The 19012-nt window shown below is 45.5% G+C and overlaps 1 protein-coding gene across 2 annotated transcripts in view; it reads left to right on the forward strand.

Moving 5' to 3' along the window:
• The first annotated feature begins 837 nt into the window (after positions 1-837).
• The window catches only part of POU2F2 (POU class 2 homeobox 2), a 266759-nt gene continuing 248584 nt past the window's right edge, over positions 838-19012 (forward strand). For both annotated transcript variants that reach the window (XM_029577335.1, XM_029577334.1), the window contains exon 1: positions 838-999. The gene's annotated coding sequence lies outside the window, so the exon portion shown is untranslated. The remainder of the gene's footprint in view (positions 1000-19012) is intronic.

Consider the following 19012-nt stretch of genomic DNA (forward strand, 5'->3'; position numbering starts at 1 on the left):
AACAGAAGGCATGGGATTACTACCCTTAACCAAGGGGCAAGCATGGGACAGAGATGGAGGGGGATCATGAGAAAAGGGTCATGAGATCAGGTAAAGACATGGGGAGAGGAGGCAGGAGGAGGTTTGGAATGGGCAATTTGGTCATTATTTATCATCTACTATGTTACCTTGAGTTTCTCGTTAGCAGCCTTGTGCAGCTAGCCGAAGCTGGGACTCTTTGTCTAAAGCGTTGGCTAGCATTACTCTGTTACTTTTTCTTTTTTGCAGTTAATAAAAAATAAAGGCTTGCATCCTGTTCCCAAGAAAAATGTCTTTTCTTCAGGTAAGACCAAGCTTTGTCAAGGACGAACTCCCTTTACAATAGTTGATGCTGGACTTTAATTGTATTTGAGTTCTATGTTTTGGTAGTTGTATCTTTGCATCCCAACTGTTTTCTTAATGCTTCTTGTAAGAATAACAATAGCATAAAAAGTGAATGCAAGTCACACACAAAAAAAGAGAGGGGATGGGTCTTGCTTCTGTCAATAATTGTGACCATAGGAATCACTTTATGTCTTTGGGCCTGAGCTCTATGGTTTGACTTTGCCACTATTTGGTGTGGGTCCTTGCTTTAAATCGCTTTGTTTTCCTCTGCCTCCCTGTCACTGTGTGTCACTCTGGTACGACCCGAGCTTGTCAACGGGTGGGGGAGGGGTAGTCAGTGTATCGCGTTTTCACTATGGCTCTTCTCTGCCTGAGGTACTTCCTTCAAGGGGCCAGCAGGTGGTGCCAGCGGGCCCCTTATCCTAAACACGGTCGGACACGCGCTCCGGAGTTTCCCCGCCCCTCGATGGCGGGAAGCCACGTCTCCATAGCGACGCGCGCAAAGGTGGGCGGGAGGAGGAGGAGGCGGCGGCTTGGCCTAGGGCGCGCGCTGTTCCCTCCTACTCCTGCTTTGGCCGGGCCCACCTCGCGCGCGCATGGCGGAGTCAGCAGCGGCGCCCACCGATGGAAGCAGGGGTAAGGTGCACGCTTTTTTTTTTTTTTTTTTTGCCTTCCTCTCTCTCCATTTAAAAATCTTTAAAACTTTGCATATTAATATCTGCGCTTTGCATAATCTCACCCGCGCTTTATTGATTGCAAAATGCTTAATGCAGCAGCCGCCGGCCTGTGGCAGGAGCGCTCCAGCTCTTGCCCGGCCGCTGCCACAACAAAATGTGGGGTTTCTTCTCCCCGGAAAAAAAAGAAGCGAGAGAAGGAGAGAGGAAAAAAAAGAAATAAATGCAACTAGGAGACATAAAAAGAGCGAATGCTGCAGGGAGAGCGGTTTCCCGGCCAGGTCCCGCTTTGTTCCCAAACTGGGGGCTGCCTTTAGCAAATTAAGCTGAAAAGGGAGCTTTCCTCTCCCGGCAGCCGTGCAAGGGGCAATTTAGAGATTTGCCCGTGGGAAAAAGGGGGAGCAATAATTTGTTCTGGGGATAGGGAATATGTTATTGTTATTATGGAAATTGGGTTTTTGCCCCCCATTTATTTGTGTGCGAGGGGGGAGTACTGTTGAGATTTATCGCCGCGGCCGGAATCGGGAAGGGAGGCTAAATTGGGAGCGGGAGCCGGCGGTGCGGGGACCGGGGCAGACCTGCCCCCTCCTCTCCAGGCCCTGCACTCGCTGACCGGCACCGGGGGGGGGGGGGAGCGGGGCAGGATCGTACCTATAACCCCGTGCGGTGAGGAGGAAGGACGAAGCGAATGAATGGGAAACGGCGTGAATAGGAATAAAAGAGCGAGTGACAGGAGGAAGAAACCGCACGAATGAGACGCGAAAGGAAAATGATTGATGGACGGGAGGATGCTCGGAGAATGGAGGAATAAATAAAGGCGAGCGAGGGGAGCCGGCGTCCGGCCCGGGACGGGGCCGTGTCCCAGCCGCACACTTTTTCTTTCCTTCTCTTCACCCTTTTCTCGGTTTTCTAATTTTATTTTCCTTTCTTTCGGTTACTTTTTTTTTGTTCCGTTTCCGCCAGTTCTTTTCTACTTTTTTAAAGCTCGTGTTGGCTTTTCTCCTTTCCTTTTCTCAGTCCTTAAAAGCATTCTAGTATTTAAAAAGAGACGGAATGGAGCACTTTTTCTTTTCTTTTTTCGCTTCTTCCTACCTCGCAGTTTTTTTTTAAATTTTTCTTCTTTAAGCCTCTTTTTTGCCCTTTTATATCTTCACGTCCTTCATTATTTCTTTCCTCTCTTCTTTCTGCTTTCTTCTAGTTTTTTTCTTTTCGCCCTTCTTTTATATAATTTCTTATTATGCCATTTTATTTCTTCTGATTTTCTTTCCTTAAATCTTGTATTTGTCGTCTTTCTTTCTCTTCCTTTTCCTCTCCTTCTGTCTTAATTTCTCTCATTTTTCTCTTTTCTCGTTCCTTCCCCCTTCTTTTCGGCATGTTTTTTTTTTTTACGTCAAGGAGATCGATGCAAAGCCGAATTAATTATTAAAAATCAATTAAAAGGAGGAGAAGGAGCAGGAGAGGGGCCGGCGGAGGAGGAGGCAGCTGCGGCGGCTTATAAACTGCAGCAGCCGGGCACGAGCGTAGAGCTGCTTCGGGAGAGAAGGCAGGAGAGGGAGCAGAGCCGGGGCTTGCAGCAGGTGCAGCCCCGGATCTCCGGGCTCAGGAGCTGGATGTGGGTCCAGGGCCGCCGCCGCCGATCCCCGGGGTCTGGGACTGGATCCGGGGCCGACTCTTTCCTTCGGATTTGTCCTGGGAGCCGCCACTGCAGTGAACCTCCGAGCTTGCTGCTCTTTCTTCCTTTTACTTTCCTGTCTCTTCCTCACTGTTTTTCTTGCTCCTTTCTGTTTTTATTTTTCTCCTTTGCCCTCCCTGATCTATTTCCCTCTTATCCCTTTTTTTCTTATTAATTCTTGTGGTGTTTTCTCCTATTCCATTCCTCCCCGTTTCTCTTTCCCCTTGTCCTTTTCCTCCTTCCTTCTCCTCTTATTCCCCTTTCCCTGCTATTTTCGATCACGTCCTTAAGCTTTCATTATGAATTTTATCCTCCCTTGCAGTAATGACCTCTTCTTCTTAGCTACACGACTAGGATTTCTCTTGTTTTTATATTACTGTTTGTGAACCTATATTTCAATTCCCTCTCTTTCTACCTGTCTGTATATCTTGTGAATCTCGCCCTTCCGATGTGAGGAAAACAGGCCAGCCAAGAAAATATAGAGCCGTATTGATCCTAGCATCTTTCTTTCCAATTAAAAGCAGAGGGGAACTTTTGGTAGCAGAGGCTGCAGAAATGGAGGATTGGCGCGGGGGGAGTCGCTTCCTGTGGTTGGGAGCTGAAAAAAAACCAGACTTGAAAAAGAGGAGTGCAGCCATGGCTCCTGCACCCAAGGGTGACTCGAGGGGCTGCATTAGTTCAGCAATACTAGACCTTGGCTCTCTGAACATTTAAAAAAAAATTTTTTTTTTTTGCTGCTGCTCTAGGGTTATTGGGCAATGCAAATTTGTCGATATAGTATAATTACTATTTAAGTAGTGGAAAATCATGGATGGCAAGGAAATGTTTCTTTTGCTAATTAGATATTGACAACAGGGATAATGATAACTATTTAACTATTGATGTACTGAGGTTAGGTTTCAATGGCTTTTCTTCCTGTTTTGGTGGAGGAGGAAGTTTGCATAGCCTTAACCTGTTTAAATGCACTAAAAAAAAAAAAAAAAAGGGAGGGTCATCACCTGTCCAGTTCATCCACTTGGAAGGAATAATTAATGCACATAATGTTCTTTTACAATCTTGTTTCTCTTCTATTGTCTCTCAGGCACTTAGGTGCACTAAAATGTATTTTTGTAACTAAAGAAAAAAATATTTCTCCACCTCTTTAGGTGGTCATGATTGATCTGCTTGCTGGATGTTTATGTTGGTTGCAAGCCTACTTGGGGCAGAGTTGCAGAATTTATTCCTGCAAAAGCGCTTGATTTTGAATTGTTTTAGTTATTTATTATTAATATAAAGACATACGTGCTGGGATTAGTTCCTGGAGCCTATTCCTGCTGCTGAGTCTCTGGAGTTGATCCTTGATTGCTAGTCTGCAGTGTGAGTTTCTTGGTGTCTGCTGTGAATAACTCCTTGGTTTCTGGTATCTAGGAATCTCCTGCTTACTGCCTTGTTTCCTGGTATGGGGTTGGTGTTCGTCTTTAGAGGGAGTTTCTGTAGGGCCTGCTTCCTGTGTTGTCTAGATATTTTGGGATCTGACCTTCTGGAAGGAAGGGATAAAAAGGGGATACTTTCAGCAGTGGATTTATACCCCCTGGCTGCCTTTAAGCATGTGGTCAGCCAGCTGTTCCCTCTTCCCCCCTCCCACCCCTACAAAACACAGCACCACAGCTGATGATGTAAAACTAGTGACTAGCACTGCAGGGCAGCTGCCCATAGGCACTCAACAACTCTGTCTATTGGTAAATCTTTCCCTGGATATTTTATACCAGTCTGATGCCTAAGCTGGTTGCTGGTTTGGTGGAACAGGGCCCAGTCCCCTCTGGGTGGGCAGTGCCAGCTTCTTTTCCTGCAAGGATTTTGATTATGGGACAATACCTGGACCCTGATCTTTCCCAGGTTTGAGAGATGATTTGAAAGTGGGTCCCCAGATGCAAAAAAAAAAAAAAAAGTGCCAGATCTACACATTTTTACACTAAGAAATTAACGCCTGCCCAGAGCAGGCGTTAATTTCTGAGCAGCCCAAAAAGTTGTACAGAAAAGTAGAGGAACCAAAAGTTTAAAAGATTAAAAAAAAAAAAAAAAAAAAGGGGGCCGGCGGTCAAGTTAGAGAAATGGATGCTTAGTTAACGAGCTTCCATTTTCCGAACATGTGGCTGTGCTTCATTTAGGAAAACGGGCGCTGATAAATTCAGCATCTGTTTTCTCAACCCGCTGACAGCCGACCTCTCCTGGGTTCCTGCTGCCAAGGAGGCGCTAGGGGTGCGCAATCAACCCTAGCGCCTCCTTGGAGGCGGGACCCATAATTTAAATATTGCACGGCGCCCCCAGAAGAGGTGCCTGGACACCTATTAGCAAAATGGATGCTGAACACTGAGCGCCCACTTTTTTGGCTCACTTTTATTGCATTGGCCCCAAAAGGTGTTCTAATCCCACTTTGGAGGCTAGAGGCCAGGTTGAATAGTGTAGTTTGCTTGTATAGTGTTTAAATGGCACACATTTTCCTACCACCTCTGGAAAGGAAAACAGGAATGCCACAGAAAAAAATTGGGCAAAAGTCTCATAGCATTTCTTGCTCTTGTCTTTTTTTTTTTTTTTTTCCCCCTATGGAAATGTTTTTGGCTTCTTTTAGTTTTACAGCTGAATTGGAACTGGTTCCTACTGGGGCTGCGGCTATTTGTAACACTTTACCTTATAGCCCAGCAGCCATTGGCTAAGAGGCATGGACTGCAGGTCTCTGGCATAAGTGCACTCTCAAGCAGCCAATAGGTGTCACTGTTGTACAATGTCTGGGGCTTCCTCTCACTGTAGGAGGTGCTGGATGTTGCTGGCTCCAGGAACTAAGCCCAGGTCTCCCACACAGCAGCATGCAGCTGCTGTGCCATTGGCCCATATTATTTTTTTTTTAATGTTCTGGGGATGGAATGTAGTGATGCAACAGACCATCTCTGACCAGTCGGATCGAAGTGATGTCACAAAGGTAGAGAGAGACAGAGAGAGCGCCTTCACCAGCTGTTAATGGCATTACCGTGACAGCAACCTTTGGGCTGCCAACTGGTTGATCCAGTTCTGCTTTCACCTCACTGTCTTCCTGTATTTGTAGTTCTGGTGCCCCTATTGATTTCCTGAAGAAAAGCGAGTGGAACAGCCTGTCCTGAAAATCTGGAACCAGTTGGCAACTCTCTTCTCAGACCCAAGCGGTTCCATTAAGAATTAATTTAAAACAAAATATCCTTCATTTGCAGGGCTTAGAGTTACGACTTATGAAGAGGGAGGCTTCCAGAAAGAAACATTAAGGATCTGCTTTATTACGTTTTTTTCTCCCCATAGACACAGAATGGTGGCTGAATGGCTATGCTATGCATTGCCATGGGGAAGGTCCACAGTTTGATCCCCACTTTGATGCTGGAGTTGCAGCGTTTACAGGGCCCCCCCCCCCCCCCCCCCCAGAAGAGAGACAGTTACGATCACTGCTTAATACTAACAGCTAGTGTCTGCATGCAGGGATCATGATTGCATAGAAGCCCTAGTGCAAGTTCCCAGCCCAAGACCCTCGCTGCAATGACCAGCGATGGGGGATGGGAGGCAGAGGGTATAAAATAGGAGGAGAAAAATCCCCTGGTAGTTCTGAATGAAGGCTCGGAGAGACAGGTCCCAGCCCTGCTTCTGACTAAGCTGGAAGCAGAAAGGAGCAGGAGAAAACCGCCAGGTCCAAACAAAATGAGTAAAAACCTTTAGTAAATCAGGCTCTGAGTTTGCAAAACGCCCCTCCTACTCAGAACCCTTGAGAATGAAACCTTTATCTAACATTGGTAGTGTGTCTGTAATTTATTATTGGTGTAAATCATGCTCTAGGAGGTGGAGATAGCTATCCCGACTTGTGGAGTGAGTCCTAATGTAGAGTGCTTCTGGAGTTTGAGGATGCGGAGAGAATGTTTGCCAGCTCATTGTATGTGAGGAGGGTTGTGTGACATTTTTGGCCTTGTGCTGTGGTGCTTGTGCCCGGCCTGGTAGGTTATTGCACTCTGTGGTGCAGGGCACCTGTGCGGAGGAGCCCTGGCTTAGAGTTTAGCAGCACTCCAGATGCCCAACAGGCTCATCCGTGGGTCTCCTCTGCCTGCCTGCGCATTGGCATCATTAAGAATGTGGCATAGCAACTCCCGGTTTTTGGCAGTGTCCCTTCTACTGCTATGCCTAGGAGGCTTTTCCCCTCTCTTGTGGTCACTGATGTTTCTGGGTGCCTGTCTGAACACCTAGTCAGTTGCAGCCTGGACCCATATTACTCCTTTGCACCCCACAGACTGCTCCCCCTGCTTTTCCCATGGTTTCTCTTATATTGTTCTCCCTCTTCATTTTTTATTTATTTATTTAACTTTTTTATATACCAACATTCAAGACGGTGGTCCCATCATGCTGGTTCACAAGAAACAGGGGTGCAATTATAATAAACTTTACCATTTAAACAATAGTGCAGAAAAGCAGTTACATATAACAAGGAAAACAATAACTTGGAAAGAGAAGGGAAATGAAGCTCAGATAGTTATATATATGTATAAATAACATTGTAAGAGGTGGCTATTAACGCTAATACTAGTGGAGCGTGTTGAATGAAGGGAGTTAGATGGAGTTGGAGTTAGGAAAGGCCTGCGTGAACAGCCACGTTTTGAGTCTTTTCTTGAATGTTGAGATGTTGGGTTCCATTCTAAGATCCGGGGGAATGGAGTTCCATAATGTTGGACCGGCTGTGGAGAATGCACGATCTCTAAGCGTGATGTGTCTGGTAGTCTGATGAGTGGTAGTCTGATGTGTGGTAGTCTGGTAGCGTGATGAGTCTGGTAGTCATAAAAGACAGCAAATCTTATAAAGGCCTCATTTTAGAACAAGGTGTAATGATCATCATCGAAGAAGAGTTGTACTGTGGGGGACAGGACCCTCAAGTCTGGGAGCTCAGAGGTGAAAGAGGGAAAAAGAGAGGGAGAGGCATCTGATCCTTAAGAGCTCCTGCTTGCTGCTCTTTGATACGGCCGTCTTTCACACACAGCCTTGCAGAAACCTGGATTTTTTTTTTTTTTTTGCAAGTTGTGATAGAATGCAAGAATTTCCCAAAGATGAGGGCGCGCGTGATCTTTCAGGATCACGCAGATCCCTTCTTCAGATATGTGCAAGGTGATTTGATTTTTTTTCAACTGTTAAAGTCTTGAAGTTCATCCACCTTCCTGCAACAACACAAACTGACGCTGAGATTGGATTTTCAGTTCTATTGCCTCAGAAACAGTGAGCGGTAATGGTGTTGGTGGGGATGTGTGTGTGTGTGTGTGTGTGTGTACATGTGTTTGTATGTCAGTGGGGGTGGCGACAGTCATGTCCTAGAGCACAGCCTTGATTTAAAGTCCCTGGATGTGTGCAGGCCGCAGAGCCTGCGTCTGCCATGGGCAGAAAGACCTCATTCCTCAGCCCTGACCTTTCCCATTACTGCCTGTGCCTGTAACCCTTGCAGTGCCGCGCTGCCCCTCTCCCTCCCCCGCGCCCCCCCATTGCACTGCAGCACAGCTGCGTGCCCTGGCTTTGCACACTTGAGGGGGTGGGGGGGAGATGTTTCCCTCTGTCCACGGAAGGCTGGAGCTCCATGCTAGGTTGAACTTTGCACGGCCAGGGGCGTCCTGCTTCCCTTCCTGTGCTGCTGTCGCTTGGAGCTTGGTGACAGCGCACTGCAGGGACCCCTGCTGCTCCCCCTCCTCTTTCTCTAGCTCTTTCTTTTAATTGGAATTTGCCATTGAGACAGATTTTTTCCAGCTATAGATTTGTGATTCTGGTGCTGCTATTTTTTCATGGTCTTGGAGAATCTTTTTTTTTTTTTTACTCCTTTACCTTGTGGCTTTTCTTGAGGTTTGTGGCTTTTTCACTGTGAAATTCTGTAAAGATTATATATATCTTTATAGAATATATATATATTATAATAGATTCAAACCATAAATCTTTCCACAAGTTATTTTTGTAGTTTTTCCAATCCCTATGTCTAATCTGATCCTTCTTTGTCATTTTCCTTTCTATGATCTCACTTCATTTTAAATCCCTCGTTATGTGTTTCTATTTAATTTCTATTAACGTGGTGCAGGAAAAAAAAATCAGAAAATTATCATTTTAGTGTTAACTTAAAACCAGATAAATAAAGTTAAAAAACCCCACTGTGTGATTTTTTTAAAATTTGTATTATACTTTATTTAAATATTGACCAGAAGTCCAATACGAGAAACCTTGTTTTCAGCTGAATCCCAGGTTGCCTTTCCTGCTGAATCTGCAGACATGCATGTACGTTTACATCCGTGTGCGCACATGACGTTGAGGCATGCATCTACATGTCCACGCGTGCAGGTTGTGGAGGGGTGTGAGAAGACCAGACCCCCGTGGCCAGGAGTCATTTCAAATGGTGAAATAAAAAATTCAGCGCTTTGTGCAGAGTGGGGTGCAGAGCCGGGCTCCTTGCCTTTCACAGGGTCTGTGATTAGGGTTTCACCGCATTGAGTCTGAGGCGCCCTCAGCGTAACCACCAGCCCTCTTCTGTCGTCTCTTCATGGCTCATTTTCCCATTTTCAGTCTTTTTATTTTATTTTTTAAGCCTTCAATTTAGCATACACGGCCTCTTTTCTTCTGGCCCCTTGGTTTTGCTTTTGCTATCGATGACTTGTGTACATGGGTAGCATACGTCAGGTTTGGAAGCAGCAGTTTCTTCTAATTCGGTGTACAGTCTGGACATAGGGTTCCTCCAAGCCTAGTGAGCTGTGCTTTCAAAAATTAACTTGCTCCCACCTTGCGAAGAACAGTCCCTACAGCTCTGTAGATGAAATGTGTGAGCTGGGGGAAAAGGGGTAAGAGTGAGAAATTTAGGGGTTATGTGGGAAAGACTTCCCTAGTTCAGTAGCTGTGCGAGTCCTGCAGAAAACTGCTGGCTGTGAAGTCGTTTTTTTTTTTTTTTATTGAGCCACTGTAAATTCTCCAAAGCTGGTGTTGGTCATGAGGTTTCCCTTCTTCAGATGTGACCAAGTATTTCCTTTTCTGCAGCTCTAGTTTTCAGGGCATCTTCAAATCCTCTGTTTGCTTCTTAGAGCTTTTGGTTTTATGGATTTGTTAGTAAATTGTATTTTTGCACCTTCTAGAAGAGCGAAAAGCAAACCATCCTCATTTTGGAATCAGTCACAAATAATGAAACAATCAAAATAACAAACATTACGAAAATATATAAAATGCCAGAAGACCATCAGACTTTTTTTTTTTTCTTTAAAAACAAGTAATCATTATAATGCATACGTTGTATGTGATTCAAAGGCATTTTCAGTTGCTTTTTTGTAATAAGACTCTTCCCTAAAGTTTTTGCTAATGCCTTGCTTTTCCTTTTGTTATGGTTAATTTTCTAGCGGGGAGTTATTTTTAATTATGTGGAGAGACAGGCAAAGCATTGAGCGGTGGAGCTCAGAGCCCTTATCAGAACTCCATCATCAAATAGCTCCTGTGTGTCACCTGCTGCCTGCACCTCCCTTCTTGGTCCTGCAGGCAGGATTCTTTATTACTGGGGATAAATTAAAACAAATAATTTAATTCCTCCTCGTTCTGGAGAGGGCTCCCTAATCTCCAAGAGTTGTTTTTTTTTTTTTTTTTTTTGGTCCGAGCACAGTGGGGGAGGATCCGCTTTGTGCTCTGAATGCCATAAGAGAGTCTTTCTCAGGACACACATCAGCAGGGCTCTTACATTTTTACTTCCTTACAGATTTGAAACCATTTCATAGGTAATTTTTTTTTTTCTTCAAAAGCTGCTACAGCTAGCGCTGGCGAGGGAGGTTTTGGGGAAGAAAGCCGAGGGCCGCACAGCGCAATCTGTCCGTGACACGCTCTGGCCTGGAGGAAGGTGCACAAATGTGTATCTTTAAATGCATTCGGAAGGAGATGCCTGCCTAACAAGGGGCACTGCTTGTTATCTGGGCATAAATGCATGTATAAAATTCAATAAATACAAATGATCCCAGAAGATGGGAGATAGCCAGGATTAAAAAAAAAAAAAAAATACCAATGGTAGAGGATTTTTAACCAGTTAAAATTATTCAGTTTTTTTAGTTTCCTTCCGAACGAAAAAGAATAGTTATGAGTCCAACACCGTGTACCTGCTGTGGAATTCTAGCAGAAGAATACCAGACGCCATACTCTTAGATCTGTTTGTTTTTTTTTTTCCTGTCATCCATTATATTAAAACGCTTTTTCTGGAAAGCTGAGTATGTCTTGTACTGAATCTTTTATAATTTGCAAATAGATCAATTAAATTTTTTATAAGTGTTTGTTTTATGGATATGAGCTTACTGTATAAATTGGAAAGGCTACATTGCCCACATATGAGTTACACAGTGTAACATTATATTAAGGACATAACACCAATTCTCCACACTATCTGCGCTGCATAACGTATGCATACAAACCCCATTTCCCACGCTGTCCTCATTACACAAGTTGTCCTGTAAAACTTTATATTTTGGATAGAATTTTCCCTTTCCTGTGCCTGATGTATGATTGTATATTAATGGTGAAATGGGCAATATCCTGAGAGAGAGAACGGCAGGGGACAGTAAGCTGAGAGCTTGTGAACGTTCCCGTAAGTGCCGCGCTGTGTGCACAGGTCTTAAAGGCTTGCACACTACTGTTGCTTCATTTTGTGACTCCACTAGATCCACGACACTGCATCATGAAAGGCAGCCAAAACGAGACCAGATTGTATTCTCTTTGAGAGAGATATATTCCTAGACTGGACCCACAATGGACAGAAAACGGAGCTGAATTAGCACAAGTCTGAAACGTGTGTACAGCAGTGCCAGTTGTCAAGGATTCAGAGTTTGCGATTGGGGGTTGTACATTACATTTACGCAGATGAATTCAATTTGATGTGCCCAGTATGAATGGCACCATTCCAATGGCAGAACCTCAGCATTGTATCAAGGGAAAGGTGATTGGCTAAGGGGACATCATTTAGTGCTGAATACAGCAAAAACTTCATTACTGTGGATAAGTAAATAGACTCTACCAAATGTTCAGATAACACTTCTTAATACAGGAGACTCATTAGTACATAATCTGTGTCATTATAGACTCAAACATACTTCCCCAGTTTTAACAAGTAGGTAAGAAAACATTTTATAAGCTAAAAATGCTGATGTCATTTAGACTGTTGAGTTATTTCGATCTGTTGTGCAGTCATTAGCACTTCGTCATCTGGACTATTGTAATAGTTTGTACATTGGGCTTCCAAAGAAGCATTTGAAAACGTTGCAATTAGTCCAGCATGCTGCGGCTCAGATTTTAACCAGGGTGAGCTGGTTCAAGCACATTACCCCAGTACTGAGACAGTTACATTGGCTCTCAATTTGTAAGAGAGTTCACTTTAAAATTGTGCTCGCAGTATTCAAACTGCTGCAACCTTCCAATTGTTCCAATTTAGCAAACGTCCTGCATACGTATGAACCTGGAAAACCCTGTGATCACAGGATACAAGCCTGCTGAAAATACTCCCATTAAGAGATTATAAATCATAAGTCACACATGCATCTGCTTTCTCCTATATTGCTCTCACATTGTGGAATATTTTGCCTATGGATATTTGCCAGATTAATGAGAGAAGATTATTCAGAAAGCAGGTTCAGGCCTTTTTTAATGAAGAATGTTAACTGATTTGATGTAATGTTTTATATTTTTATTGTTTGTCACTTGTGATCCACGTTGATCAATTTCTGGAGATTGCAGAATTTTAGAATTGCTAAATAATAATTCAACCCCTTTTTATATTTAATTCTTATGAGAAATTAAAAAAAACCAAACATCACAACTCCCAAAAGTTACTTAAAAGCAATTAGGGAGAGAGAATGTCCCCACAAATAACCTAAAACTGAAACCAGTGGTGAGGAGAAATATATGTAGTGGCTGGTAGAGACTGATTTCCTGAACCCTCCTGCATTCACAGAGGAAGGTGGGGTCCCTTAGTACTGCCACCACCTATCTCTGTGTCTGCATGTTACTTTGGACCAGATGACTTTTCCTTTTTCTTCTTGCTCGCTCGGAACCAGCACAAGGATCTGGCGCCATGAGCCCTTTGTTCACAGCTACCTGGGGATTTTTCCTGCTCCTACTCTTCCTAGTCTAGTCATCACAGCCACAGTCCTGAGGCTGGGAGCCGTGCATCAGGGGACCTTCTCGAAATGATGACCGCCCCTTGGCAGGGGCTGTGTGTGCTGCCTCCGCAGCATCTCCCGCCCCCACTGACCTGGGGTGCAAGAAGCTAGATACAGACTTGAACCCCTCCAGGGCCTGTCTGCATACCATGTTGATGGGGTTTTAGTTTTCTGACTTTCATCCCAAGACTTCCTGTTAGAATGTAAGGGTGAAACACTTTAAAACAGAAGTCAGTCTCCCATTCCACACTGACACTGAGTTGGGTGGGGTAGACTTGGGCCTCAGCATCTTTCCTTATCCTTCGCTAACTTTTTTGAAGGGCTGCAGCATCTCCTTCATTCTTCCCGCTGCCTCACCCACCTGGGCTTCCTTTTCTTTTTATCTTTCTCTATTTTTGACATCTTGTCTCTTCTGAGATTTTCACGGTTTCTTTTCCCTTCATCTCTGTTTCCTCCGCTCTTCTGGTCTCTTACTCCTTTACCCTCTACCCCATTCTGGCTTCCCTGCTCCCTTTTTGATTCTCCTTCCTCTGTGGGTAATTGCTGATTTGGGGGCCCGGCTTGGGAAGAAAGCTTATTATCTGGGGGAGGAAAGGGCAGGATGGATCTACTATTAATAACCTTGCTCATCTGCTTCGGCACTGGCACACTCTCTGCGATATGCACTTCTTGATAAATGAGTCTGATAAGATATAGTGTACAGCTCCTGAATTATGCCTGTATGCAGCAGGTGGGGACATACATTCACGCCTGTATGCCCAGATTAATCCGGCAATGGATTCATGTGCTCTCTTGCCTCATTATCTTAAAAGAAGCTTGATTCTGTTTCCTCTCCCTTTTTTTTTTTTTTTTTTGCTCTGGCATGGCTCTTTCCCCCTCCCTTTGACCAACTGTTGGGGGTGGTGGAAGTGGTGTGGTGTGTGCAGTCTCCTGTGGGGGTGCGGCAGGAGGTGGTGTGCTGCAGTGCCTGTAGTCTCCTAAGGAGGTGCAGGTGCTGTGGTGCATGTGGTCTCCTGTGGAGATGGTGTGGGGTGGTGTGTGCAGTCTCCTCTGGGGACGGAGGTGGCGTGGGATGGCGCGTGCAGTCTCCTCTGGGGACGGAGGTGGCATGGGATGGCGCGTGCAGTCTCCTCTGGGACGGAGGTGGCGTGGGATGCGCGTGCAGTCCTCTGGGGACGGAGGGTGGCGCGTGCAGTTCTCCTCTGGGGACGGAGGTGGCGCGTGCAGTCTCCTCTGGGGACGGAGGTGGCGCGTGCAGTCTCCTCTGGGGACGGAGGTGGCGCGTGCAGTCTCCTCTGGGGACGGAGGTGGTGCGTCGTTCCACGTGCAGTCTCCTCTGGGGACGGAGGTGGCGTGGGGTTCCGCGTGCAGTCTCCTCTGGGGACGGAGGTGGCGTGGGGTTCCGCGTGCAGTCTCCTCTGGGAACGGAGGTGCGTGGAGTGGGGACGGAGGTGGCTTGGAGTGGCGCGTGCGGTCTCCTCTGGGGACGGAGGTGGCGTGGGGCGGCGCGTGCGGTCTCCTCTGGGGACGGAGGTGGCGTGTGGTTCCGCGTGCGGTCTCCTCTGGGGACGGAGGTGGCGTGGGGCGCTGCCCGCGGTCTCCTCTGGGGACGGAGGTGGTGTGGAGGTGGTGCGTGCGGTCTCCTCTGGGGACGGAGGTGGCGTGTGGTTCCGTGTGCGGTCTCCTCTGGGGACGGAGGTGGCGTGGGGCGGCGCGTGCTGTCTCCTCTGAGGACGGAGGTGGCGTGTGGTTCCGTCTTCGGTCTCCTCTGGGGACGGAGGTGGCGTGGGGCGGCGCCCGCAGTCTCCTGTGGGTTTCTTTGTGCAGTCTCCTGTGGGGGCAGAGGTTGTGTGGGGCGGCGCGTGCAGTCATGTGTGGGGTTGGAGGCAGTGCAGTCATCTGATATTATACTGTATTTTTCTAGGGCTGTACTAATTCATGTGTTTATTAGAATACCAGTTATAAATTGTAGACATAAATCTTTCTGGATAAATATATGTTTATAATGTGATCTATAAATCTAGAATAATGAGGCTCCTGGGTGCAGTCTGCTCTATTAAAGACATGTATTCTTCCTTTTATTCTGTGTACCTTCCCCAGCACCATCTCTCCCCTTACTACTCTCTATCCAGCTCTCATCAGGGAACTATCATTTGGACCCTCTCTCTCTCTCTCTCTTAATGGAGCCATTAAGCATAGACTCTCTTCTTTTCATCAGTGAGCCATCGTGCATACCTCCTCTCCTTACCCCTCTCCATCTGTTGTGCCCAGCTTCTCTCCTTATACCTGTCCATCTGGTTCTCAGGAAGTCAATGTGCAAAGCTTCTCGCCTTATTCCTTTCCATTGAGCTCTCATTAGGGAGGCTGCATACCCTACCTCCAGTATCTTCCTGTTACTGGCCTTGCCTCCCACGTTTGGGTAACACTGCTCTCTTGTAATGGGGAGAAGCATGCTACTTGCTGAGCAGCTATTAGATACTGCTTCGAGGGGCAGGAATCTGGCTGGACATGGTGCCAGGTCCACTGCTTGGTACAGCTGGGAATGGAACCTAACTCTCCTACATGGCAGTGCAGAATCTGCACGGCAGGAGCCAGAGCCAGGAATGGAATCTAGTTCATGGAAAACAAGAACCACTGAGGCTTAGATGCAGATGGTTTTAGTTTGAAATGGAATTATTAATTTTTCTAGCGAATGATTTCCTTTATTGCTGTGAATGAATGTACTTGCGTACGTGCATGAATCTATTTGTGTGAAAGTGGTTTTCAGGCGTGCTTTAGAAGTTGACTTGAGGATGTTTTGCTGATCCATCTTGGCTAGTGATCTGCAGAGACCCAGGTCAGTGTATTATCCACATGCATCCTACTGGAGAGAAGGAAACGGAGAGCGGCAGATCGAGCTCCCCCTTCCCCTCCCCCAGCCTCGTGACCTTTAGGAGGGCAGTTTACAATACATATTTATGTGTTCCATTGCTGATAAGGTCCCTTCCCCCAGCTCTCCACCCTCAGGGCCAAGGAGCAAATTCAACCCCACCATCTGATAAATTAACCCTGTGACACATGGGGATGGGCAGCATTCTTACATGGTGAACAAAGTGAAACACACACACACACACACACACACACACACATCTGTAAGCACACAATCTAGAGCAATATTCAGTGCATTTAAATATACTCAGCCCACCTCATCTCACCCAGTGGAAAGATGAATTATAAATTCACATGTACTGTATAGAGGCCTACATGTTATAGAATTACACACACTGACAGGCTAGATTTGTTAAATGACTTACCTCCTGTTGTTTCTATGGAAGAATTCTTAGTACACTAACTTCCTATATACATACACACAGTTATCCTGTGTACATAAATGCACACATTGCATGTAAATAAAATATACAGGTACTTCGTCGGGCCCTCTGATAGGTGAATGGTATCCCATCCATGTTCAGTGTAGCGGCATTGTGATGTCATCAGCCAGTGTGAAAGCTGCTGTACTACTATTGGCTGCCTGCTTTGTGATGTCATGAGGCAGTATTATTGGTATTCTACAGCAATATTCTCTTTTGTGACTGAGCCCTATGAAAACTACTGGGCTACTGTTGGCTAATAGAGGGATAGAAAGGCATTTAGCAGGAGGTGATGCACATTCTCACAGATCCGGGATAGGGGTGCTTAATGTCTGTGGCTTTTTTTCACATTCTACAGAAAACTACAGTAAAAGCCCTGTTCAGCAGTCAGATAACCAGCAGGGCTTTTTATGTGTTTAACACTGCTGCTAAGAAGGTTTAAATGGAATATTAATCGGCATTAGGGAGCACAGTAACTGTTCTCTACCCTGCTCTGTCCACTTTTGCATCACCTTCTCCCTTCCTGTTCCCTGCATGGACAGGAAAGAGAGGGAAGGGATAGGAGGGGAGGGGCTGGATTAGGAAGCAGAATAGATTTCTTTGCTCTCATCTGTCCACTCAAGCATCATCTCCTCCCAACATGTTCCCTGCAGGCTGCTGCCGGAAGTAGGAAGCAGGAGGCTTTTAACTGCATGGACTATTCCCTATGCATGGCAGATAACAGGGCTTTTGCTATCACATAGTAGCATATACACAAAGGATTGAATTAGCACTAGTTTGAAATTTGTTAGCAGTAACATAGTAATGATTGTTTAAAAAAAACAAACAAAAAACAAAACATTCATCTAGTCTGCCCAGGATGATTCTTATGATAGCAACTGCGGCTCTGTGCAGATTACCCCCATGTTTCTGTTAAGGGGTTAAGGATAGTAACTTCCACTCTGTATCAATTACCTCCAACCCTTATGTTAAGGGTAGCAATATTCCATAACAAAATTACTGCTAGCAACATAGGATGAGCAGCCTTCTTGATAATTCAGACAATGCTGCTTGAACGTGCTTTGCTTTTGGACTTGGCCATAGAAGCAGTCCTGTGCTTTTTCTTTAATGTCTGCATGTCAGCATCCTGGACCGTAAAGGTCCGGGCCCAGAATTGGCTGCTGTCTGAATCCAATTCCCCTTTTTCCCCTTGCCAAAGTGGGGAGTGATGTTGCAGTTGCATCAAAAGCATCAAGGCTAATTGGTTAAGGGTAGTAATCCCCATGCCTTCTGTTAAGGGTAGTAATTGCTGCTCCATGCAGGTTTACCCCGTGTGCCTCTAGCCTTTGGGGATCTGCAGTGTATAGCCCATACCCTTTTGAATTTGTTCACTGTTTTCGTCCTCGCCACCTCTTCCAGAAGGCATCCACCACCCTCTCCATGAAGAAATGTTTTCTGATGTTGGTTGTCATCTCCTCCCTTGAGTTTCATTTCATGGCCCCTAGTTCTATGGAGAAGGTTTGAGGATCGTACATCATTAAAACCTTTCCGGTATCTGAAGGTCTGCATCCTATCTCCCCTGCACCTCCTCTCTTCCAGGGGGTACTTATTTAGATCCTTCAGACTTCCCTCATAAGTTTTTCGAAGGAGACCCCACACCATTTTGGTCGCCCTTTTCCGGACCAGCTCCATTCTGTCTCTGTCCTCTGAGATATGGGCTCCAGAACTGAACGCAGGACTCCAGGTGAGGCCTCACTAAGGACCTGTATAATGGCATCATCACCTTTTTTTTTTTTTCCTTACTGGTTATTCCTCTCTCTGTGCAGCCCAGCATTCTTCTGGTTTTAGCTATCGCCTTGTCACATTGCTTCACCGCCTTCAGATTGCCAGACACTATCACCCAAGGTCCCTGTCCCAGTTGTTCAGACCTCAGTCATAGCTACTGTCTATTTGTGCATCTCTTGTAAGCATTCATAATTCAGTCACCTTAAAAGTACAAAAAAATCTATTAAAAGTAAATCTTTCATTCACTAACTTCATGCGTAGATCATATATGCCCAGCTCTTATTGATCCAAGCATGAGGTGAATGAATGGAAGATTTACTTTTGATAGATTTTTTTTTTATGTTTTTAGCTGATTGAATTATGAATGCTTACGAGAGATGCATGAATGGACAGTAGCTGGAACTGAGGTCTTAACAATTGATGCTGCTGCTCACATAGTTCAAACTGGTGCTTATTCAACCCTTTTATTTGTATATTTTCAGGTACTAGTAACTAATTTTTTTTCACCCAAAATGAAAATAGTTTAAAATAGAGACAAAGTACACTCTTTTTTTTTTTTTCTTCAGAGCACAGTTACTGTGCTGGGACAAAGGCAGGGCTAGTTCATTAATTAGGCAAACTAAATGGTTGTCTAAGGTGCCGACACTTCAGGATTAGAAAATCTCTAGGTGCTGACTACCCACTTTAAGGCATGGCACCACAAGAGAGAAGGGAATGATGTGAGTAGAGGAGGGGGTGTGTGGATACAGAGGAAGCTAGGTGAGTGAGGGAGTTCGGAGAGAGAGTGCTAGGTGGAAGGGGAGAGAGGATTCTGATTAGATAGGGGGTGGAGAGAGGATGGTGGTCACGGCAAAGAGATTGGGGTGATGCTAATATACTAAGCATGGACTGAAAGGGAGAAAGAGGAGGATGTTAGGTAGAGCAGAAGAGAGCAGACATGCTGGACAAGGGAGATAGGGAGAAGAGATGGTGTGCACTGGGTGAAAAGGGGGTAAGGAGGGAATGCAAGAT

Source organism: Rhinatrema bivittatum, chromosome 14, assembly GCF_901001135.1.
Source record: "Rhinatrema bivittatum chromosome 14, aRhiBiv1.1, whole genome shotgun sequence".
In the NCBI taxonomy this organism is placed as follows: domain Eukaryota; kingdom Metazoa; phylum Chordata; class Amphibia; order Gymnophiona; family Rhinatrematidae; genus Rhinatrema; species Rhinatrema bivittatum.